Consider the following 25,024-nt stretch of genomic DNA (forward strand, 5'->3'; position numbering starts at 1 on the left):
CCAACTGTGCTACCTGGCCAGTTGGGTAAAAACTAAAACAAAAACAAGAGAAATAACAGATAAGACAAATTTAAAAAAATAGATATATAGTAGATTTAAGCCCAATACACAAGTAATTTTATAAAATGTAAATAAATTATTTAAAAGAAATATTAGACTGGATTAAAAAATTAAGCTGCTTTTAAAAAAACATACTAAATAAAAGAAACAAAAATAATTTGATAGTTAATGGATGATAAAAAAGATACAGTGTGTAAATGCCAACTAATTAGAAACTGATTATAGTTATACTTGTACTGGGAAAATTAAAATTCTTTTTTTAATTCAATTTTTTATTTAATTGTTTTATTGTTTAAGTGCAGTTGTCTGCATTTACCCTCCCCAATTCTTCCCCTCACCCCAGCCCTGATTCCACTCCCCCTTGATTTTGTCTATGAGTCCTTTATAGTTGTTCCTGAAAACGCTTCCCCCCTTTCTCCCCATTATCCCTCCCTCCTGACCTCTGTTTACTGTCAGATTTTTCTTAATTTCAGTGTCTCTGATTATATTCTGCTTGCTTGTTTGTTTTATTGATTAGGTTCCACTTGAAGGTGAGATCATATGGTATTTGTCTTTCACCACCTGGGTTATTTCAATTAGCATAATGGTCTCCAGTTCCATCCATTCTGTCACAAAGGTAGGAGCTCCTTCTTTCTTTCTACTGTGTAGTATTCCACTGTGTAACTATACCATAGTTTTTTTATCCATTCATTTACTGATGGGTACTTAGATCAAAAATTAATTTAAAGAGTATTACTCAGTATTGGCAGTGGCAGTTCATAATAAAATGATTAATTCAACAGGAAAACATAAAAATACTAAATTTGTATACACCTAATAACTCAAAAATATAAAGCAAAAATTGAAACTCCATCATATGGCTAAATGTGAAGATATAATAACAACATTTTAAACTATAAGCATTCAGAACATTTGTATCTTATAAACCCTGGCTTTCAGAGATAATATGTACTAAACAAAACAAGGAAGCTCTCTAAGTAGAAAATAGCCTGGGATTTAGGAAGATGTGTCTACTGATGCCAGCAGTGAGCAGGCCTGGTGATCAACCACTCGGAGTGGAGCAGCAGGACACCAGCTCTGGGGAAGACACCTCTCTGACAAAGCAGGGCTGGATGGAATATCTAGTAAAGTATCTGTCAGGAGACTAAAAATATTACTGTATGAAAGGCATCATAAGAAAAAGATGACAAAAAGGTAACAAAGAACTTGAAGTTACAAAAGAAAACATCCAGTAAGAAAGGGAATGCAGTATACCAGTGAATTATTTAACTCTGCAGCGAGTAAAAATTGCTTATTCATAATAGCAGAAACAGTTTCATAATGTTAGCTGAAAATAATATTTTCATTATGAGGATAGAGCTACAAGAGGTATATTGCATACAGCACATCTAACCCTTTGCCTATGGGCCACATGCAGCTACGCATGCAGCTATGCTCTAGGACTGTGGCCCAACATGAAATTGTAAATTTATGTAAAACATTATGAGGTTTTTTTTGTTTTCATGAGTGTTTGTATATTTAATGTGTGGCCCAAGACAGCTCTTCTTCCAGTGTGGCCCAGAGATACTGAAAGTTTGGACATGCCTGAATTAAGAGATCTAATGTAACATTTATTTAATTAAGGGGAAGAGAATATTTAAAATCATTATATAATTAATACTATGATATCAGTATTGTTTAGCAATATAGAGGTAACTATGAGAAGGAAACAGACTAAGGAATACATAGGGAGCAGCACTGGGATGAGTGTGGGTTAATTTAGGTGGCAGTTATTTTTTTATTTATTTGTTATATTTAACTATTACTTGAGGTAGAAATTAATTAAAATATTTTTATTTTATTTAATTTTTTTAAATTTTTTTTTATTTTTTATTGATTATGCCATTACATTTGCTCTATTCCCCCCTCCCTTCCCCTCCACCCTGCATAACCCTCCCCCACCATGATCCCCCTTTAGTTCATGAACATGTGTCTCAAATTCTTTAGATTTTGTATTTCCCCTACTATTCTTACCCTCCCCCCTATCTATTTTCTATCTACTGTCTATACTACTTATTTTCTGTACCTTCTCCCCCCTTCCCCTCCTCCCACTCCCCTGTTGCTAACCCTCCCTGTGATCTTCATTTCTATGGTTCTGCTCCTGATCTAGCTATCCTCTTAGTTTGCTTTTGTTTTAGGTGTGGTTCTTAATAACTGTGAGTTTGCTGTCCTTTCACTGTTCATCTTTTTTATCTTCTTTTTCTTAGGTAAGTCCCTTTAACATTTCATATAGTAAGGGCTTGGTGATGATGAACTCCTTGAATTTGACCTTATCTGAGAAGCACTTTATCTGTCCTTCCATTCTAAATGAAAGTTTTGCTGGGTAGAGCAATCTTGGTTGTAGATCTTTGGTTTTCATGACTTGGAATACCTCTGTCCAGCCCCTTCTTGCCTGTAAGGTCTCTTTTGAGAAATCAGCTGACAGTCTGATGGGAACTCCTTTGTAGGTGACTGTCCCCTTAGCTCTTGCTACTTCTAGGATTCTCTCCTTCATTTTAATCTTGGCTAATGCAATTATGATGTGCCTTGGTGTGTTCCTTCCCGGGTCCAACTTCCTCGGGACTCTCCGAGCTTCCTGGATCTCTCGGAAGTCTATTTCCTTTGCCATCTTGGGGAAATTCTCCTTTATTATTTGTTCAAATAATTTTTCAACTGGTGGTTGTGCCTTTCCCCCTTCTGGTACCCCTATAATTTGGATGTTGGAACGTTTAAAGATGTCTTGGAGGTTCCCAAGCCTCTCCTCATTTTTCTGAATTCTCATTTCTTCATTCCTTTCTGCTTGATCATCTTTTTCTTCTGTCTGGTCCTCTCCCTTGATTTGAGTCCCAATTTTCTTTCCATCACTATTGGTATCTTTTGTATCAGCATTCATTTCAATTAATTTAGCTTCCATATGTTTCTCTAATTTGTGACTAAAATCCACCAGTTCTGTAAGGATCTTTATAACCAGTGTTTTGAACTGTGCATCTGAAAGACTGGCTATTTCTTCATCACTTAGGTCTATCGGTTCTGGGGCTCTGAGTTGTTCTAGAGCCATTTTTGGTTTATTCGTGCTGTTTAGTGAGCAGAGCGAAGCCTTAGTTGTTTACCAGGACGGGTGACCCAGGTCGCTGGTTTGTGACGCTGTGTGTGGGGGCGGGGTCAGAGAGGGAGCGATGGCGTTCCTCTCCGCTAGCCCAGCGCATCCAGTCACTCAAACGCCTCGGGCTTGCTTATCCGATCCTAATTTTGCGAGCCTGCTGCACCGGGCGGTTTTCCCTTCTCACTGGTTTCTCCGCACGTAAATGCGCGCGACTGAGCGACCCACCTCGCCTATTCCCTGTGCGCTCCGGCAGCCAGCTCGCTGGCGATCAGCCCTCGGTTGCCTGCGCGCCCCGCGCACCGCCCCGGGAATTTTTTCTTGCTAACCTGCTCTGCTTCTGGCCTCGCTCCTCGTACCGGTCCAGCCGTCCAGCCGAGTATCTAGTTGTCCTTTGGACTCCGTATTGTCGATTTTCCGTGTGGCTTGGTTGTGACTGCTGTTAAAAATAGTTGTTCTTAGATTTGGTTGTGCACAGAGGCGAGGTGGACCCTCCAACTACTTCTCCATCTTGGCGGAAGTCCTAATTAAAATATTTTTAAATGGGTAAAGTAACATGCTAGTTACAGGAAATCTGAGGATAAAAAAAGAATAACATAAAAATGACCCTAGTTCTATCATCCAGAGATAATAGAACATCAGTGTTTGGGATATTCTCTCAAGTCATTTATAAAACACACACACACACACACACACACACACACACACACACACACAACTTTTTAAAAGAAAATTAAAGTTATACCACATTGCATTTTTTATGCCTAAAATTTTATTAACATTTCTCCTTCTTATAAATCAAAAATATACACTTCAATGTCTTATTTTGTAGGTCTAACTATTGAGGTTTTAACCAGTAACCAATGGTCGAATATTCAAAGTGTTTATAAATTCAGGAGTATTAAAGTGTTCCAATAAATATCTTTACATAAACATTACATACACTTTTACATAATCAGAGTTATATAAATAATGTAGCAGTAATTGTCATTTCCTCATAAAAATACTGATTATTTCCTATGATGAATACTTAAAAATAAAACTACTTAACTCAAGTATATGAATCATTTTAAACTTCTTGGTACATATCATTGCAAAATTGCTTTTTGCAAAGGTTGAATGAATAAGGGTATTATTAGAGGACAAAGTTGACTGGTACAGAGAACTCTGATTCAAAGACAGATCAGGGTGGTCTGGGGTGGTAGGAAAGGGCCTCCCCATCCACACATGAGCTTTGGCACTCACATCTTTTGGGAATGTGTACTGGCCCACTTACCAGTGATGCGAAATAGAACCGAGACACGAGGAAGGAGGAGACAGATGCTTCCCTGCAATTACTGCTTCTTCACATTTCTTATAAAGGATGCTTCCTAAGAACTGAAGAAGCTTCATTAAGATGCTAAGAAGGCTGGTGCAATCTGTGTGCAGAACATCACTCCAGACATCCATGTAACATGGGTTTATTCCTGCCTGCAAAGGCTGTGTTTACACAACTGGCCAAGGGGCCAATAGGACTAGAGGGAAAAAAATAGGGATCTGTTCAGTTCACTGTACTGTGTCACTTGGTGCTGGCCAAAGGTTATGTGAGACTGATGTTCATTAACTATGAGTCTTTAATATCATTTTACCAGGGCTTTGAATTTTTAAAAAAATATATTAAACTATAAGCAGGATGCAAAGTAGATATTTTATAGTAAGGAATAAGGGATGGTTCCAAAATAGTGGCCTGTATGTTAGTGGCCTCAGAATTACCTGGGGAGCTTTTGAGAAGTATTATATTCCATATCCATTCCCAGAGATTCTGATGCCTTTGGTATTGAGTAAGGCCTGGAAGTCTGCAGTTCTAACAAGATCTCTAGGGCATTCATTTAAGTGCAGAGCCAATTCAAAATTATGGCTCTTGATTGTGAAGTGGACTACACCAGAGTGCCTATTTTACTTTACCTTAACAGATCCTGCAATTCATGTATATGTATACCATACACACACAAACACAGACACACATACACATACATATTTTGTAGTGCAAATAAAGATATCTTCACACAGTTAAAAATTGCATTTTTCTTAGTCCTAAAGAGGATAAATATTTTTGTATAAATTCTTTGGTATATTTTTATCTTTAAGTTGCTGCTTCACATTCTTTAAAATTTTTATTGGCTTTTAAGAGCTCTTTAAATATTAAGATTTGCTTTCTATTTTCTAAGAATATGGAGATTGGAAAGCTAAAATTATTTTCTGAGAGGTCAATTTAGGAATTAATGTAATGGAAAGCAACAGACATATAAAAACTTTGCTTTAGGAGAAAATGGTTACCTGGTTGTCAAAAATTGATTGAATGATTGAACTTATTACTATATCTCAAAAGCAATCATGGCATTTGTAAGAGAACCTATGGACGTGAATTAAAATGTGAGTTCAATTGTCAAATATTAGGCAGGCCAATCAACGTGGTCTTAGGAGTGGACTTAGTCCTATCAACATCTTATTTTAGGTCAATGTTATTCAACTTTAAAATTACACCACTAACTATTATTGATTAGATTTTGTTCTCCCCAAGAAAGTCCTTCATTTGCCCGCTGCATGCCTACGGAGAGAACACGTGCCCTTCAGAGGGCTTGATGGTTTGATGCTTCAGGAATTTTGATTCTCATTACAAATTAATAAACCAGCATTTTGATTATATTGAATATTTTGCATCCTGAGCAAGAATGTGTCAAGTAGCATTTGGAACTAGAGACAAATGCCATATGATCTCACTTACAGGAGAAATCTAGTGAACAAAATAAACTGATAAGCAAAATAGAACTAGAAGCATGGAATTATGGCATAGACTAACAGCTACAGTAAGGGAGGGGGGAGATGGGGACTGATTGAAAGAAAGTGAAAGGATTAGTCAAAGAACATACATGGATACGACCAACGGTGTGGGGACTAACCATGAGGGTAGGGGGTGGATTGTGGGCTAGGTGAAGAGGGGCAAGTGAGAAAAAAAGCCTGACTAGGTCCTTCTGCAGTTATATTTCTTATTAACGGGACAAATTTGCCACTCGGATTTTATATATGTATCATTAACTTGATAAAAATGAGTCCAGCCCGGGTAGGTAGGTTCACTCCCAGTCACGCTGGCACACATATGTGCATATTTGGGAAACGTGAAGGTTGGCTCAGGACTCCAAGTCCCTCACTCTGGTGTTCTTTTTCAGAAACAGCTCACTGCCACTCTTTGTACTGAATATGCCTCTTTGAGTGACAGGGAAGACTCACCCTGTTACTCCAGAAATGATTTTTATAGTTTATTATTTGTTCTTTTATTTTGTTTATAGTGTTCAAGAAAAATCACAGATGTCAAAAGTGAAATACAATTATGTACTCATCATTGTATGAAGTATGATCATATTGTTTGTTTAACTTGGTGCATTGGATGCTTCATAAACATTTGATAATACTAAGAAACCCATGGTCTTTGCATTTGAAATTTTTTTCCAGTGAAACCAATTTTCTCTAAGAAAGAAGGGAAGTAGAACTCCAAACTTGAGCGCAGAGGCTGGCCCCTGCTTCTACATGTCCTTGGTCCATTTGTGATGATCTTCTGGTCCTTAATTTCCATTAGTGTAGTTGCTCTGGGACATTCAAGAATGCAAGACTTGGCATGTTGTGTGTAGGGAAATGCAGGTGGGTCGGTGTTGCTACAGAGTAAAGTGTGAGGCACCTAATGATGGGAGAAGCAGTCGAAGGGCTTAACAACAGCCAGAAGAGAATGTCCGCACAACACGTGATAAGATGCGCCAAATGTATTCTTTAGACAGTTGGGAGCCATTGAATGCCTCTGAAGTGGAGGAATGGCAAAATATTTATTTTCATTTTTCAGCTCAGTTGAGTAGAATTGGAGGGAAGGAGGGAAGCCATTCGGGAGACTGTGGCTGTAGTTCGAGTGATAGACAATTAAGCCGAAGTGGGAAGCAGGGGTGGCTTTGAAAATTAGAATACGTGGGGTGAGGAGCAAGGAAAAATTAAACCTTTTGGAATGTCACCTTGTTATGAGGGTGTTGTGTGAGAAGACATACTATAAGCCCAGATCAGTAAGAGTCCAAGCATATCAGAGAAGTCATAATATCTTTTACAATTTCTCACCAAACACTCAGGGGAGATGCCTGCTTTTAAAGTCAGCAGGAACGTCTTTAGAGCAGCCCAAGCTTGTTGTTAGCACCCCTGTCCTCCATCTTTTCTCCCTTTTTTTGGTAATCATCACTGATGGGGCAGTTTCAGTTTTCCAGATAAACCCCAGCCCCTTTCTCCCCACTTTGCTACATACACCTTTTACTTCCTTTCACCACTGCTTCTTTAAAACCCAAAGTCCCATTTTCTCCGGTTGCCAGGGTCCTGGTATTGGGAGGAAAAGCTGTGATAATTCTATAATATCAAAATTAATTTATACTTGTGGAATTGCCTTTGGGATAAGATCCCAAGAAAAGAACTCCGAAGGGACTAAACCCTAATGGCGGGAGTCAGATACTGGCCACTTAGCTGAGAAGATGTATTTGGGGATAGAGCAACATTCCGCTCAAATATCTCCATATGAAACGTCAAATTACTGCCACCTGGTCAGTGTTATTTTTCAGAAAGGGGGTCATCATGATCCAGGCTCTGCTACTTTCTTTGCACACCTATGGAAACACAGAATACTTGGTTAACTGATTTGAGCCTTTTGTCTAATTTGAGTCCACTGGGGACAAAGGATGAGAAATACTTACAGATTAATAATTAACTGGGTAGATCAGGAAACTGATTAATTCAGAATCCCAATTATTTCTATGTCGATGAGTTAAATTTTACAGCTGAGATACCATCCAACCCTTCCTCATTACAGGCCCACTTCTGCTTTTACAGCTCCCTTCATGTGCATGGCCCATGCCTCTAACCCTGTGCTCTGTTTAAGGAGTTACTATGCCAGTCTTGATCATTCATATGTGAGATGTGAAGGGACCTAATCTGGGTCTGTAATTAGTCTTGTACCCATAAGCCTGGCTTCCCTGAGTGAGAAGCGCTCTGTCTAAATGGTCTTAGCATGCTCTGTTAAACTGTGTGTGCCAGTCTCTAGGATGGATTTCATCTCTTATTACTGCTTAGTACTTTAGTCCCTCTGCTGTATTTGGAGATTTGCCTTGAACTCTAGCCCAATTGACTAGGATCTTGACAACATGCCCTAGCACTTGACATTCCATGTAATTTGGCAGCTGCATGCTGTCTCCTTAGTTCCAGCCACTGACAGGGGTCTTGTTCCAAATTAAATGGACCACCCAAAACTCTGAGGCTGCCACCACCTGACTTTGTGCCTTGCCTTTGCCTGGTGACTCCTGGTATCCAGCAGATGGGATCCTCACTAACATCAGGGAATCTTGGCACAAACACCATCCCTTTGGACTGTGATGTAAATTGTTTCTGTTCCTGGTTGGGGAGGCAATTCTAAAGCCAGCCAGTGCTTTTCCTTGTGTCTGGTTGTCCCCATTTCCAGCTCCCTATTTCCACCCCTATTCTATACATATCAGGGCTTAGCATGCCCTGCTATTCACTGTATGAAACTAATATTTAAGTTTCTGGTTTTTCTAAACTAGCTTTGTTGACACAAAATTTAACCTCACATGATTTAATATTTCTTCTGGGTCTATATTATGTTCAGCAAAGCATATAAACTTACAGAAGAAAGATTTGGAGGTTTATAGTTCAATGCAATATATTTGGTAGGCAGTAGTTGACAAACCAATATTTTACCATATTCTCTTCTAAAGTTAATATTAGAAATACAGCCAAGATTGATGAACTTTAAATGATAAGCTGAAGGAGAGGATACATAGCTGCTCTTGGCACAGAGTAAGGATGCAGAAAAGAGATGCTCATTGTTTGATTTATCAGGATTCTGAAGGGAGAGAAATTCTTAGGGGACTTTTCTTGTGGAATCATCTGTGTGAAAAACAGTGGTGCATGAGAACAGTGGAGGGAGAATGGAGGAAATAACTGGCACCTGTAAAACATACTGTTGATCAGAAAAACCTTTCAGAGAAGGTTCAATGTGGAGCAGTCTGTTAGAGCGGGAGCTCCCAGTAGTCACAGTCCCTGGTTAACCCCACAATATGTTTAATTGATAACTACATTACTTTCCATATCTGAGTTTCTCATTTAAAACAAAAATAAATGCATTTGATGCAAAAGAAAAAGACTAAGGAATATCTAATTTCATCTTAGGGCATCAGTTTTTTGCAGTGCCTTAAGGTGAGTCAACAATAAACTGTAGAATATGCCAAGTTTATCTTCAAGCGTGTCCTTCCTATTTAGACTTTTAATTATGTTCACTCCTCCATTTTTCCTTCACTGTCCCCATCTTCCCCTGCCCCATCTCAGATCCCAATGTCCACATGATTTTCCTTTTCATCCCCATTTATTTATCAGATGAATACTCAGTGAGGATTCTTGTCTGCCTTCCCCCCACCATCTGAGAACTGGGCACTGTACTCTTTTGGGGGGTGCATCTTTCAGCTGGGACCCTGCTTCAAAGAACTACTTAAATCTCAAAAAAACCCACAACAAAACCCCAAATTCAAAAATAGGATTTAATTAAGGTAAAGGAATTAAACTCCAATGCTAGACTTTCTAGTGTCAAATGACGTCAGACTTCTTTGGTCATCGGAAAAGCTCTACTGACTACATAAAATCATTTCATACGGTTAGTGGGTAATTTCCCTTGCTGTGAAGATCTGCAGAACTATGGGATTACAGGAAATGGGATGCTGGCCAATCAGCTCTCACCGTTCTGTCTCACCCTGCGGGAAGAGGGTGGCAGACCTGAACCCAGGCCACGGCATCAACGTCGTAGAGTCAGTCCAAAGTTTTGGGTGAATAGAATTAGGCAGTGAGTGATTTACTAATCTGTCGAATAGTAGTTGGATTTTGGAGTGACAGTGCCTGACAGGGCTGCTGGCATTAGCTTCTCTGGTTGAATTAGACAATGATTCACCCCACTCATCCATGGGGGGTATGTTCCAAGACCCCCAGTGGATGCCTGAAACTATCTCTTGTACCAAACCCTATAATATGATGTTTTTCCAACCCATATGTATGGACCGCACAACTCATAGAAAGGAGTTCTCATTTGTTTACAACAATTCTGAAACCTTATGTATATAAAAAGAAATAGGTTAATCATTTGAAGTCAAATAGGTTTATATTAATGTCTTGGGAGAAAATATCTGCTGTTCTAACTCTAATACTTAGGATTAGAAAATGATTAAATGAGTAATTTGCTGAGAAATATTAAAAAATAATGTCTAGGCATAGTTTGATGTGTAGACATACTTTGATTTTGTCTCCATGGCACATAATATAATTCTGCTTTGTCACTTACACTATTGAGTTTCTTTTCAAATGCCAGTCTATCGAATAGGGGAAAAACAAACTTCTCAGTTGGGTAGCATCCAAGATAGTACTTTTCAAAATTTGCTGAATCTAAATATAGGTTAGCAGTGGTTTGAGTAAAATATAGATAGGCGACGAATACAGGGTTTGACAAGTTCTGACACCAACGAGGACTGTGGTATGACTATAATACTAAGGACAAACTGTGTTCTATAACCACTCCACAATCAAGCTACAGAGACAAGACTTCCAGATTCTCTTCTGTGTCCCTTTCATAGTAAAACATGTCCCACAGTCTGACCCTTGGCAACTGCTGCCCTGTTCTTTGACCCCATTGATTTTGCATGGGTAGCATCACAACCCAGAAAACAATGACTGACACTTGGTCTTGTACTTAAGGAAATATTTTTAGAATTGAACTTGACTTTAAATAGGTATATTTTTTTCAGAGATATGCTATAGGATGAGACACTTTAAAAAACCTTTAAGTGCACAACACCCAGGGTTTTAAGGTAGAAGTTGAATAAAACTTGTGAATTTGTGAAGAAAAAAGAAAGACACATCTGATTGGTAAAGCTTGTTTATATTAACATAATGAAAAACATCAGTTTTAATGTAAAAATGGATTAACAGTGATTCAAAATTGTTCTCCAAGAAAAGGGAACAAAATGTTGAAAGCCAGTCAAATAAATTTTTTTTCTATGGAAATTATTTTATGATAATTTTTCACTACTCCTTTTCTTTCTCAATCTCTGCTCCAAACCAAGAGAAATCTTACTGTTTTCTTTTTACATCACCAATATTTCTCTTTTTCAGCACTTTAATCACTTTTAAATGTATTTAAAAATAACTATTTCATGTTTCTCTTCATCATTAACCTGAGGGCTAGGTATTCAAATTTATTTCTTTAGTGATTAAAGTTCCATATTTTATTTAAGACCAAACCTGAGATCCTGGAAGGCAAAGATCTAGTCTTTATATTTGCAGGGCCTGGCATCCTGTGCCTTGCATATACCAATTTACAAAAAGTGTTCCCTTAAATGATGAATGAAGTTGTGAGGGGAGAATGCTGTGAATCATTTATGCAGTTGAGGAGAACTCTTAGGTACCATGTTGGAGTTGGCCAACTCCACCAGCATTTCATGCTCACCCTTCCATACTTTGGAGATTTTATGAGGCAGCAGGGACTCCTCCAGTTCTTGTGCCAAGGATATGTGGATAGGAGGATGCCTGAACATTCCGGCCCTGTTTTCAGTGAAGCCATTGCAGAGTCTGCATCCTCTTTCCCCTCCTACTGACTCAATTCAGAGGTTTCAGGGCCCCAGGGCAAGGTATGTCCTCAAGACAGAAAGCCCAGGTCTCTGAATGACTTCTAAGAAATGTGTTTGCTGATCTGCTACCCCACATGTAATACACACTGACATATCCATCCAGTGAATCTTATTGTATTAAGCCATTGAAAACTGGGGATTGGCTTGTTATAGCCAGTAGCCTAGTCACAAAAGCCCAGTGCTTTTACTGCCTAAGGAGAGATCAGGACAATGTCTGTTTAAAAACAATAGTAAAAACAATAAGGGAGGATGGATGTAGCCAAGTTCCTAGTAATAAAAAAGATAAGATTTTGCAGCTTAGAAATGTAACATTTTAACCAGGAGGCTCTATCAGAAGAGTCAATTGAAGTAAAAGCAAACCACACAACAAAGCCATCAGCCTCGTCTAAACAGTGGGAATCTAAGAGATAGTGTTCTTGTGGGAAAATAATCAAGAGAAGAAGAAAGAGCAAGATAGCCTTAAAATCTGTTTAAAGGGAGTAGGCAGTAAGAGTCAGGGAGGGATTTGTGGCACAGAAGTAGAGAGCAAGGAGCACAGACAGGTCTGCTGGAAGGACAAGCCCGAGTGAATGTTTCTTAGGTATTGACTAGATACTCTGAAGGTCACATCTCAGCTGCTGAACTCATGCTTGGGGAGCATTGCTAAAAGCAACTATGAAAGTCCCCTTCCTTCCTTCATTTAAAATTGGAAGTTGGAATTGATTAGAGAAAACAATTGAGACTGGGACATTTAAAAGCTGAAAGCCTCTTTCTGGCTCAGATGAATAATGGCCCATTCCACATACTTTGAAAAACCAAGCCAGGGGGATGAAAAAGATTTTTACACTCTTTCATATTTCACCCAGTTGGTCAAGAGGCAACTGTCCACAATGGGCAAAGTCCTGTGGGGAATGGCAGAGTGTGTCCTTGGTCAGCTCACAATCCACGCGTGTTGAGCGGGTGGGCGGTGTCTGGTGATGGGGAAGACAGGCCTGAGAACAGAGAGTGGGGTTGTGGCTGTTTGGGACTGCTCCGTGACTTTATGAAAAACTCAGCTTTAGGAGGACTGATTCGGAGAATATGAGCAAGAGAGAGTTCCTGTAGATCAGAGTTTGCTGTTCAGATGACAGCTTTACTCCACGCCTTTGGAAAACTCAACTTGAGGATTGAATGCCACTGCCAACCTCCGGGAGATGGCTTGGCTGGTTTTTGTGAACCACATTCCTGTAAATATTTTGAAGGCGCAACCTGGGTCAGTAGTGATGTGCTTCATTTGCTGGGTGGCTCTGCTCATTGCTTTCCAATATTTGGAAACATATACCATCTTTCACCAAAAAATGAATAAATCCAAGACAAACAAAACCACCACTGCACAGATGGAGAAGGGGTAAATGGGAGGGAGAGGAATTTGACTTCAGCAGAAGGAACTGGTCAGGATAATTATGGATGATTATCAGGTTGAGGAGTCAGCCAAAATTCAGATTTGAAATAAAACCGACACAAAAGAATCATCCTATTTTTCCAATTTTCTCTATTTTTTTGCTTTATTTAGAAAGGATATTTCTTTTTAATTACCTAATTCATGTCACATGTTATCCTCATGCTTAAAATTCAAGGCATGTTAATTAAATGCCTGAAGAGAAAAATATCAGGCTGAGACTTCATGGAAAAGATGGAAATTGACCTTGACTTTGAAAAATAAATAGGAACTTAAAATATTAAAAGTTTGCAAGCTATAACTAACATAAATACAGAAATGTGAACATACCTTAAGTGGAAAGCTGGATGAGTATTTTGAAAAATTGTTGTTCAAGTACAGTTGTCTCCATTTTCACGAAACCATCCCCTCACACCCCATCCCCACCTCTCACCCTTGAACCTATCCCTTTTGGCTTTGTCCATATGTCCTTTGTACATGTTTTTTGAAAAGTAAGCCTTTATGGAACCCAGAAGTTGTCCTGTCTCCTCCCAACCATTGTCCCTCCTTTCTCCCTAAAAGTAATCACTGTCCTGACATTTAATATCACAGACTAGTTTTACCTCTATGTGAACTCTGTATAAATAGAATTACACAGTATGTATTCTTTCATGTTGGATTCTTTTGTTGAACACCTTCTGAAATTGTTGCGTCATTGGGGATGCATATGATTAACTTTACTGGGTAATGTCAAACTACTTTCCAAAGTGCCTGTTGAATAGGATTTAATGAAAAAAGTTGTGGAGAAGGGAATTGTCTCTGTGGAGACAGAAAAAATTTCACAGTGAAGAGACAAGAGACATGAAATAGGCTGTCCTGGTCCTGGACCAAGAAGTGTGTTAGTGTGGCTAGAGTTTTGAGTGTAATAAATAAATCAAGGTTAGTGAGGGACAAGAGTAGGGAAAAACTTAGTGTCTTCTTTGGAAATTGGAAGTTTGTAAGCAATGGGAAATCGTCAAAGAAACTGTGATAGGGGAGTGACTTGATCAACTCTGTGCTTTAGGGAGAGGAATCAGTATGAACTGTCCGCAGGGTGGAGCAGAAGATGAGATTCTGAATCAGGGTATTGAGAATGGAAAGCAAGAGCCATCTGAATTATAGAATAGCTGATGTTCTTATGGGTAAGCGCTATTCCTTTTACAACTCAGGGCCCTTTTTCTGTTGACTTCTGGAACTCTGAAATTGTTGGGGATTCCTCTACCTTTCTCCCTTTTCTGTCTTTAACAACTATGGCTATTGATTTCTGTTAGAATTTCTTAATTTATTTCCTCTGAGTAAGATTTTTATTCTAGTAATAAGAGTTTCTTTGTGGACTTAAGTAGAGATCAGGTGGGGAAAAGCAGCTAAGGATGGAAAATTTTATGTCCATAATGAATGTTACATATAAGCAGGAGATTAACCAGGCCCTTTGCATTTAAATAGTGTTCTGTAAAAAAAATGATGTCTGTCAAAAAGATGCTTGAAAGACTTACGATTTCTAGTCTCCATATACAAATATTGGGAAAAGCCCTGTCAATATGTAGTATGCTGTTTATAGTTTTAATAGGAAAGGCTTCACAGTCAAAGAATAATTTGTATGAAACCATGTTAACCATTGATCACCAGAAGACCAATTTAGTCTGATTGTTTTACAATGGTATTAGCACGCCTTTAAGGGGTCCAGATGGGTCAACAAAGAAGTAGATAATTATGTGGCAAAGAAAGAATTCTGTCAATCAATTTTTTTCTAACAGCATAGAAAAATACATTAACAACCTCCTCCACCCAGTGTCAAAGGCTTGACATTAACCCTCTTTTTCAACACGAATCTGCCATCATTTAATAGCTTTGGGGTTTGGGCTCAATTAGTTTCAATCTTTGTGGTATGAGCCTGAGACCCAGGCTGAGGCAATCACAATAAATATTTGGAGACTCCCGAAGAATAATTGTATTCCCTTGCTACGAGCAATTAAGGTCTGGATGTATTCCTGGTAAACCTTTGCGAATGCAATGAATAGCATCTTTTAAAAGACGAATTATTAAATGGCTTCTTTCCTTTGGTGGTATTTAGGTAAGGGAAAATTAAAGCTTGTTGTTTTACCTGGAAGGAAAAGATACTTCCTGCTATAAAAATTATGATGGTGTGTGTATGACCTGCTGATAATCTCACGGAAATCACAGAGAATGGGGTAGATGCCAGAGAGCAGATGGGCGAAGCTCCCAAAATTCAAAGGGAGAAAAAGAATGGCTTTTATAAACTACTCGGGTGGGGGGAGCTGAATTTCAGTCTCCACCTATCTTATAGAATACACAATGACAAGAATTTATTTTGTATTTGAAAGTATTCTCTGGTCCTCTCCCAACACAATAACCTCTTCTACACTGTCCAAAAGTATACCAGTTATCCATGTGAAAAATGAAAACTAATAAACTTGTTTTGTCACATGGTCTTGGAATTTTCGCTTACAGATAGAGGTAGCGGAGTAAAAGGACATTTAAAGAATTTCTCTTTATATTTTAATTTCTGCAACGGTCTGGTGAAATGAATATTTTATACATAAAGTGAAAAATTGAGTCTTTAGAGGTCATGTAATTCATCCAAAGTCACCTACATAGTAGGTGGTAAAAAATAGATCCTTTTGATTTTAGTTTTTTCTCTTACGTCTCTGCATTGATATTTCCCCCTGCTCTGGACTTGACCCTGAGCCTAATGCAACAACTGTTCAGATATGACCTTTCTCTTTTGCATGAATTTTCTCTCCATGAATGGGGAGCCTGTTACTTATGATTTTACAACTTTCTGTTTGTTTACTTCTCTGGTGGCTCTTCCCAGTCTCCTTGGCTGGCCCTTTGTCTTCAGTCTGTCCCATAGACATCTTCCTTCTGTAGCACTCATTTTTTTTCAATCGACCTCAACTCCACAGATTGTCTTGCTACATGCATGACTTCATCTAACACTCGCGCACCAGTAATCTTCATATGTAAATCTGGGGCCCAGATTTCACTTTTGAAATTTATGTACCAAAGGATACAATCAACTGGGTATGATGCTGGATTGTGAAACATAATTCATTCATTTGGCAACATCCTTCTTACAAGCACATTCACCAACTCCAAATCTGTTACTCCTTCTGTAAGCCCCCTCTGCATCTCTGCCCACCCGGGTACTCAAGGCAGAAATACTGGTTATTTGGCCCTCCTGCCCGCCTTGACTCCCCACATCCACTTAATCATCAATTCTTGTCTACTCTTGCTGAAGATGGTCGCATCTCTCCCATTCTCTTTACTTCCACTCCCCTTCATCCAAACCCATCTTATAGTTTGCCAAAATCACTGCTCAGCCTCAGAAATTATCTCTAGTTCTAGAAAGGTATTTTCCCTAGGGTATCTTAGTACTTATATGTCACTCCCCTTCCTACAAATTTTCAGCACTTCTGTGTGTTCAGGATGAAAGAAAACATCTTAGCATGAGATTAAAGAAAAACAAACAACCCAAAACATTTATTCTTCTAAACAGGCCACTTCTTTCCCCTCCTCTCTGTACTAGCCATTAGGTGTAAGTAAGAGAGAGGATGTCCTAGTAGGTGAGTATCAGCAGTTTTTCCAAGTAAATGTATATTTGAAACCCTTGGAAAATGTAAAAAAGAACCAGACTTCTGGGTCTCATCCTATACTGACACAATTTGAGCACCTGGTCTTTGAGTCTGTAATTTTAAGCAGGTGTCCCAGGTGGCTCTGGTGCAAGTTTGCATTGGGAACCACGGCTGCAGTAGGTAAGCAAGAAGTAGGCAGACATCTCTCTCTTAATGACTTGGCACTGTGTTAGGGAAGTTAACATGAACATGCTTTTGCAACAACTAGAGCATAAGATGAGGCAGATATTAAGAGACATGAGACTATGTGGAGTAGATTAGAATTTGCTGTTGGAAATCAAAAGTGTTTGGAAAGTATTAATATCAAGAGCCACTTTTTGTCAAGGAATTTTTTTCTGAAAATCAGGTCTTGGTCAGCCTCTCCGAGCTACATTCTCTGGTCTGCCTCGGGTCAAAAGAACTAGTACTTGCATGCTTTAAGTGATGTATTAAAAGCATTATCCTTTTAACATGTGACTGAAAGCTTGCAAAATTTGTACCTGGCTCCTCAAGGGAAAAGACTAGTAAGATATTAAAAAATAATTTCTTAGGAGAGAAATGAGAGCTGATGGCCGTAGGATATGGCTGACATGAGGGTGCCCCGTGATGGATGTGTCCGAGATGTCTCTTTCCTGTATTTCTTGCTCTCAGAGATGGCATAGAGTAGGCGAGCCTTCAGCTCCATCAGTTCTCCTGTGGTCCTCTGCATGTGCTGTGCTGTTCACAACTCCGTGTCCTCAATCAAGCATGCTTGTATCTACTTCCCTAAATCTTACCTCTCGTTCAAGCTGCACTGTGAAAACCTGTCTCCTCCAGCTCACACTAATCCCTTTAAGATCTGAATTAGTGACCATTGCTATTCATAGTCATTGTCATCATCACCTCTTAACATCCACTAAACACTTTATAACAAACATTGGGTTAAGCATTTACATAATAGATTTAATTTAATTCTCATGATGGTTTCTTGAAATCAGTAGTATTTTTATCTTCATTTTACAGATGAAGTTTAGCGGAATATGATACATTGTCCATGGTCACAAAGCTACTAAGTGACAGAGTTGGGACTGGAACCCAAGTCTCAATGATTCCCAGGTCCAGGACAGAATACTGCTACCTTTAGCTTTTTTGTAATTATGTCATATGTGTCAGTTTGTTCTCCCTTTCCCAGGTCACTGTAGACTCCTCAGAGAAGACCCTAAATAGGAGTCAGAGTGATGATGACTCTTCCATTACAGATTCATTGGCTATATTTTGCTGCCCACCTGTGTGTCTCAGGAAATTGGCTTCTGCATATCATATCATCTAGAGCACCCATGACCCTTTTTGTTTTGGATGGCTTTGGTCACTGGGAGTCAGGAGAAGGCAGGTAGGAGACTGGAGGGGAGGGAGGCCAAGGTATTTCTTCCATGCTCCCTCTCTGCTTTGGGCCAACTTTGTCAATCAGTACATCCCTCCTCTACTCAAAAGCTGAGCTGCTGTCCCTCCTTTCCGGTTTAAGTACCCAGCACTCTCTAGACCTGTATTTCTTCCCTTTGTTCCCTTGGCCTTTACAACCAGCCACAGTTCTCCACTGTTGCTAGTTTCCAGGTGCCTCATTCCCCTGGATTGTACCCTTTGTCCACCTTCCTATTGTCAATCCCATCTGTATTTGAATCATCTGGGCTTCATGCCGACTCCTGCTGGGACACTACTGAAAGGTTTAGCACACTTGACTCTACACTCTTCTCTGCCACTGACAGCCCAAGCTTTTCCCTTGCAGCTTTAGGTATATAAATCTGATTCCATAACTAGATCCTTATTGTCTGGACACCCCACAGATATCTTGAACATTGCCAAAGCTGAAGGTATATGTTTCCACAAATTCTGTTTTTCACCCTTCATGTCCCATGATGGTTGACTGAGTGACTCCAGATAGAAACCTGGAAGTCATTTAAACCTGCTCCCACTGCTTCCTTTCCTCGCAGCCTATGTCTACATCCCAGTCTGCATTTTCAGTGTTGCTCAGACCTGCCTCCTTCTCTCTCTCTTTGATGCCACCGCTTCTGTCTGGACTCTTATTGTCTATCATTTGGAAAATTAAATTGCAACAGCTTCTCAATTGGTTTCTTCTAATCAACAAAACAAACAAACAAGCAAACTATAACCAAATACACTGAAATTGAGAACAGGCTGACAGTGACCAGAGGGGAGAGGAGAAGGAATACTGTTCCCTAAAAACATCCGGGTTTTTCCTGCACTCACTTCTTTCATACCCTTTTCCATTCACACTAAATTGGGAATGTGTTATTCTTCCCTGAGCAGATTTTAAGCTTCCAGAGGACAGAACCATGGCATGGAGGCCAGTTAATAATTCCTGGCGTTTGAAACCCCAAGAAAGGATAGAGGCTCTCTAAATACCAGTTTGATTTTTATTGCCATCATCTATTTCTTAGATTTCAAAGTTTTGAGTTATAAACCAGTTAGAGGCAGTAAGCTAAACCATCATTATCTTTGGAAAGGTGTATTTTTGAATGTCAGAACTGATTCTCTGAATGCTATACATTTGTTTTAAAATATTCCTCTATCAAAGGTCTTAGACCATAATTTTCTACAACCAAGATGCCAAAAAATAAGACTGATTAGGATATTATACTTTACTTATTCCTTAAAATGACACAATATAAAATAGGTTATAGGCTAGAAGTCTTGATTTTGACCAGTAGTGTATTCGGTATACAGTAGAAAACAAATAAAAAACAGATAGGTATAATTAAAGCCATTAGTGTTTATACATGTCATAAAGTCTATAAACTCAGGTGGCAAACAGAAGACTGGACACACATAAACTGTTTCTCTTAAGCTTTGAAAAATTTAACTTGGAAGATGGTGTAAATATATGCCTTTGTGTGTGTGTTCATATATGTATGTGAATAAAACATCTAGGGTAGGAATAATTGGACACCTGCTCTATTAAGTCTGAATCTAGCTTCTTGTATTGGAAGTGATAAGATGGCTGGAAGACCAGGCCGGTTTGGTAGAACTCTCTGGCACGCATATCCTACTAATTGTGGGAGTGCATGTGGAATACTATGAAAGTGTTTTAAATTATTTCTATAAATTAAAATTTTTTCCAAAGGAATGTGTCTGATTTGTTTCCGAGAGTATGGAACATGAGAGTGATTATTAATAAGATACGGTCTAGTCATAGTTCTTATTGATACTCATAAACTGAGTTCTCGAAGTGAATCCTGACCAAAGGGTGTTTAGAAAGTCCCGCTCTCTAGGAATTTCTGGTTGAGAATAAAGGCAGTATAAGTTTCATATGTAAATACTTAAGACAAGGTCATTAGAAGGGATTTAGAATTTATGCTGCCCACTTTCTAGAATGTCTTGTAGCAGCAACACCCCAAAAGCCGTCTTACTGAGTGGACTTGGCTTGATGAGATGGACTGATTGGATCTGGAGTATACTCAGGAGGGTTTCCTCGTGTATGGCAGGTGGACAGAGTTGATGCGACCACTGCTGATGCGCTGTTCCATCCTGAGAGGGCCAGAAACTTTCTCCAGGGCTCACAATGGTTACCAAATTGGGGGTAAAAATAGCCCTGAAGAATTAGCTTGTGAGCTGTGGCAAAAACTGTAATATGTGTACTCAGACTCTTGCAGTTTTTTCTCTTATTTTGTACAGTTGTAAGTCCTTATTGTGCTAGGGGATATAAGGGTAATAAAATAATGAATAAATAATATTGGCTAGCTAGAAGTTAATTTTTCCAGAAAGGGCAGAAACAAGACCAATGTGAGAAAATTATGAGATCTATAGACTCAATACAACAAAAAATATTTTATCAATTTTAGTTTTTTTATAAGTAGACAGAGATTTGAAATCGCAAGCTTAAGAATGGTTGAAATAGTCATGCTGAGGCCAGATGCCTGAGAATCAGGCATGCTATGTGACAAATTTCTCTACTACATAAAATTTTGGAGTCTAAAATCCTCCCAGTGTTAAGGTACTATCAATTTTTTTTACATCAGTAATGGACAGAATATTAGTACTTGTGTTTTGAGATAGATAGGTTTTATTTACCCAAAGGGAGGCTTGGCTTGTCTATAATTTCATGCATCTCTTTGTGATGAAGGTATGGATGCTCTCAGGTGCCAGAGAACAAAATTGCATCAGTGATGATTTGGATAAACTAAGTTGGATAACATCAGGAAGCTAGAGCAGTAGTTCTCCAAATTGTTCTGAAGATAGTGGTGGCTGATGCATAAACATCACCTGAAGGTTATAATATAAATACTGATGTATAGGCCTTACTTATCTCTTAAAAGTTATGGGTTGGGCATAGGGGTCTGGGAATATGTATTTATGTTTCCCAGTTGATTCTGATGGGTAGTATGATAAGGACTAGCACTCTATAGAACTCGCTTGTTTCTCTGCTTCTGTGACTGTTTTATTCTTTTAGGTTTATTTTCTTTTGCTTTTCATGGAAAAATATTCCTTTTCAACTGTGCAGGTGTATCTCAACTGAACAGAGGGAAAGGGAATTTCTCCATGCAGTGGTCCATGTGTATATAGAGGAAAATAACTCACAGGAGATGTGAACAATGGTGGCAGAAGCCACCCTACCAGCTCCAGAATTGGGATTGAGAAAGGAGTCACAAAAGATGAGAATTAGAACCTGCTGTGGCCTCCAAACTGCTCATCTCATACCCATTTCTTGGTTGCAACCAAAGGCATATTTGCAGCTGTGTGGTCTAGCACCTTTTTTCCAGCAAAGATTTCCAGGAATCAATTCAAAGTGATCACAGCTGAGCTGAGATTGCACTGTCAGAGTGTCCTCAGGGACTTCCTCAATTGTTTTCTAATCTTGTGGCTTTTGTGGCATCTGGCTGTGACTGAGCCAAGAGATACCCCTGAGCTCCCGAGGGAGAAGGGGTGGTCAGACCCCAGATTCCCACCAGAGAGCCCTGAGCACAGCAAACATTGGCTCTCTATTGAATCCTCTTCTTCAGCTTCCTTTCCCATGCTGTCTTCTCTGCAAGAGTCGGCTGCCTTCACTCTGAGCTCTAAGTGTCCTCATGAAAGTGTCTTTTCCCCGGATGGTAATTATTTTTTAACAGATTGAGGTAACCACATAGCCCTTTGTGTCTGGGGATAAGCAGGCTGGCCTATTTTCAGTACATTTTTCTTTCTTCCTATAATTGTCATTCTTTAATGAGGCTGAAATATTCCATTTCTTGACCTCTGTTTCGGAGACTGTGATGTTTGGTGCTTGACAAGACAGTGTGAACTCACAAGAAGAAAAGGTGGAATTCTGGAGACTGCTCCCTGCCACTGAGTGTTTTGTCTCTAAGCTCTAACACCACCTTTACATGTCCCTCAGCTGCACTCTCTCCTTTGAATCCTCGCTGTAGTCCAAAGTTTTAGTTAATTGTTAAGGAGAGTGAATCAAAGCCTTCAAATAGATCTAAAAAGTCAGGAATCTAAAACCAGGAATGTGTTTATAAGTTGAAAACCAGCCGCAGGAACACCTCACTTACATCTGGCAGCTGAACTCACCATGGTCTCTTTCCGTGTGTGTGATTTCCATGACCACATGCTTTTGGTGCCCAGCATGAAGCTGTGCACACAGAGAGGGCTCAGCTAATATGCCTTTAGCTTAGAATGGATGACTAGATGGGCAAATAAGCTATCTATAGAATACTGCCAAGGGCCAGACTGAAATCAAATGAAGAAACCTTATGGCAGAAATATATACCCACTATCATTGTACATAGCATAACTCTGTTACCCCAGAGCAGGACTGTTTGACAGCACCTCCATTCACTTTCACATATATCGGCCATCCTATTCATACACAGTCTTTTCAGGTTCATTATTAAGAACTATTTACTCCTGGATATAATTCAAAAAATTTTGGCTATCCCTTTTCACAATTTTTTATTGTATATTAGCATACGTTAAATGGCCAAAGGGGCTAGAGAGGCTTACCCTACCTACCAAGAAGCCTCCTCAAGGTGTCTGTATTTTATAGCACAAGTGAAAATAGTTCTATGAGACAGAGCAGTAAGGGGTGCACTTAAAACAATTTTAATCAAAATTATTGCAATTTTTAAAATTGCAGTAAAAGCTGGTGTTTCACTTATCTAAAACACTTATCCTCCTATAAATGAAGTATTACTATAATAAGTGAGATCTCTCCCTAGTTACTGTGCGAGCCATATGTTGAGGGTGGGTACTTAGAAAAAAGGGTATGGTCTCGACTTTTGAGGAGGTTGTAAAATATGATAGAGCCTTGACACTTCGGCTTCTAAAAATCACAATTAATTATTTTTCTCTTTTACTGCTTTTCAAAGGAGAGAGAGATGTCACATGAAAATACACTGATATCACAAATTTAGTTTTTTAAAAAAAGGAAAAGCAAGCCCCACTTGATTTCTTGAGATTATCATGGACACAGCTCTCCATCTGTCCAGTTTTCTATAATTTCTCTTTCTCCATTTCCAGTGTGACGTGATGAGACTTGATACTCAAAAGGACAACAAAACTAGGGACCTGTGGCTTCTCTTACCACCAGGGAAGGGTCCAATCTCCTTCAGTAGGTTGTCCTTTGAAATAAAAGAGGGAACTTAATCATTACTTGAAAGGTTTTCAGTGTCAAGCAGTGAATTCATTAACTCTGAGTTGAGCAGAAAATTCAGTTATTAGAAGCCCTGAGGCAGGAGACAGCATAAGAAGAACTCTGAGACTTTACTGCTATTGTTGGCCAGCATCTAGAGTCTAGTGTCCTGGTTGCCAGGACATGCCTTTTAGCACTTAAGTAGGATGGATAGTAAACCAAGGTGGGGAGAAGGAGGGAGACATGTCTTACCCACCAACGCTGCAGTCCTGAGCCTGGTCCAATAATATTGCAGGTGTTTGTACATCACAAGAAACACTATGTTAGCATGAGAAAAGGAAAGTCCTTGAAATTCTATGGAGCATTTCCACTATCTGGGAAAGAAAGCCTTGAAACTGTGCTATCATCCCAAGGTCTAGAAGGGGAAAGAGGAGAGGTCCACTATGCCCAAAGAAGAAGCCCATAAAACAACTTTAGTTAACTGCAGATCTCTGGTAACTATCTGCTGTGTGAGGGGGTCCTTATGCTTACCAACAGAGCCTGTGAATAACTTTGGATAACTTCCCCAACTTTAATTAACCGCATCCTGTCATGTATCCATTTTACAATGTGAACAAAGGGGGGTCTGGAACAAGATAAGGATTCAGGCTAACAGATATCTACACGTACCTAATTTTGGGTAGTCATGTCCCCCCACCCCCGAGAAAGCTGGCATCACCTTTACCTGTCAATCAACATGTAACTTCTTCACCCCCATCCTACCAACTATATACATCCTTAGGACAAAGAACCTGGGGCTCTTGCCACCCTTGCCCTTGCTTCTTGCTGCTCTTACCTATCCCTGCCCTGCACCTATGCCTTTCTCCCTGACCTCGGCAAGTCCCATTCTCTTCCATGAGGATGTATCATTAACAAACCTGCTTGCACACTAATAAACTTGCTGATCTGTAATTCTTTACTGTGTCAGCAAGAAGAACCGAGTAGTTAGGAGCCCTCCTTCCTAAATCCCAACACAGGCCCCCGATCCAAAGTGTTTTGGCCCATTGAGGTTGCAGGATGTGCAGATAATAGAGAGCTGAAGGCCTGGCAGCATCCGTTCCTTCCTGGATCATGGAGGGGTTCAGTGTGTAACTATGACAGTGTATTACTTAAAGGGGTTTGGGGATGCTACTTAGTAAAGCTTTGAATGGAGGAAGACAAAGGACTTCCTTGGAGAATATATTTTCATTTCTGCAAATGAGAAAAATTCCATTTCAACCTTTGTCCTCTGTACTGAAAGAAACATTTGAACCTAGAAAAAGGACACCCAAGGAGTGACTTGCTTGGTATACATTCTGTGACCTGAACAAGATAGCTGTATATTTCTGCACTCTGTGCCAATGCAGAATGTACCCCAATCTCTTCTCAGCTCCTCTGAATCTCGCCCTTCCTTCAAGG

The sequence above is a fragment of the Artibeus jamaicensis genome, unplaced genomic scaffold (assembly GCF_021234435.1).
Source record: "Artibeus jamaicensis isolate MK-2021 breed Jamaican fruit bat unplaced genomic scaffold, CSHL_Jam_final contig_354, whole genome shotgun sequence".
Taxonomy (NCBI): domain Eukaryota; kingdom Metazoa; phylum Chordata; class Mammalia; order Chiroptera; family Phyllostomidae; genus Artibeus; species Artibeus jamaicensis.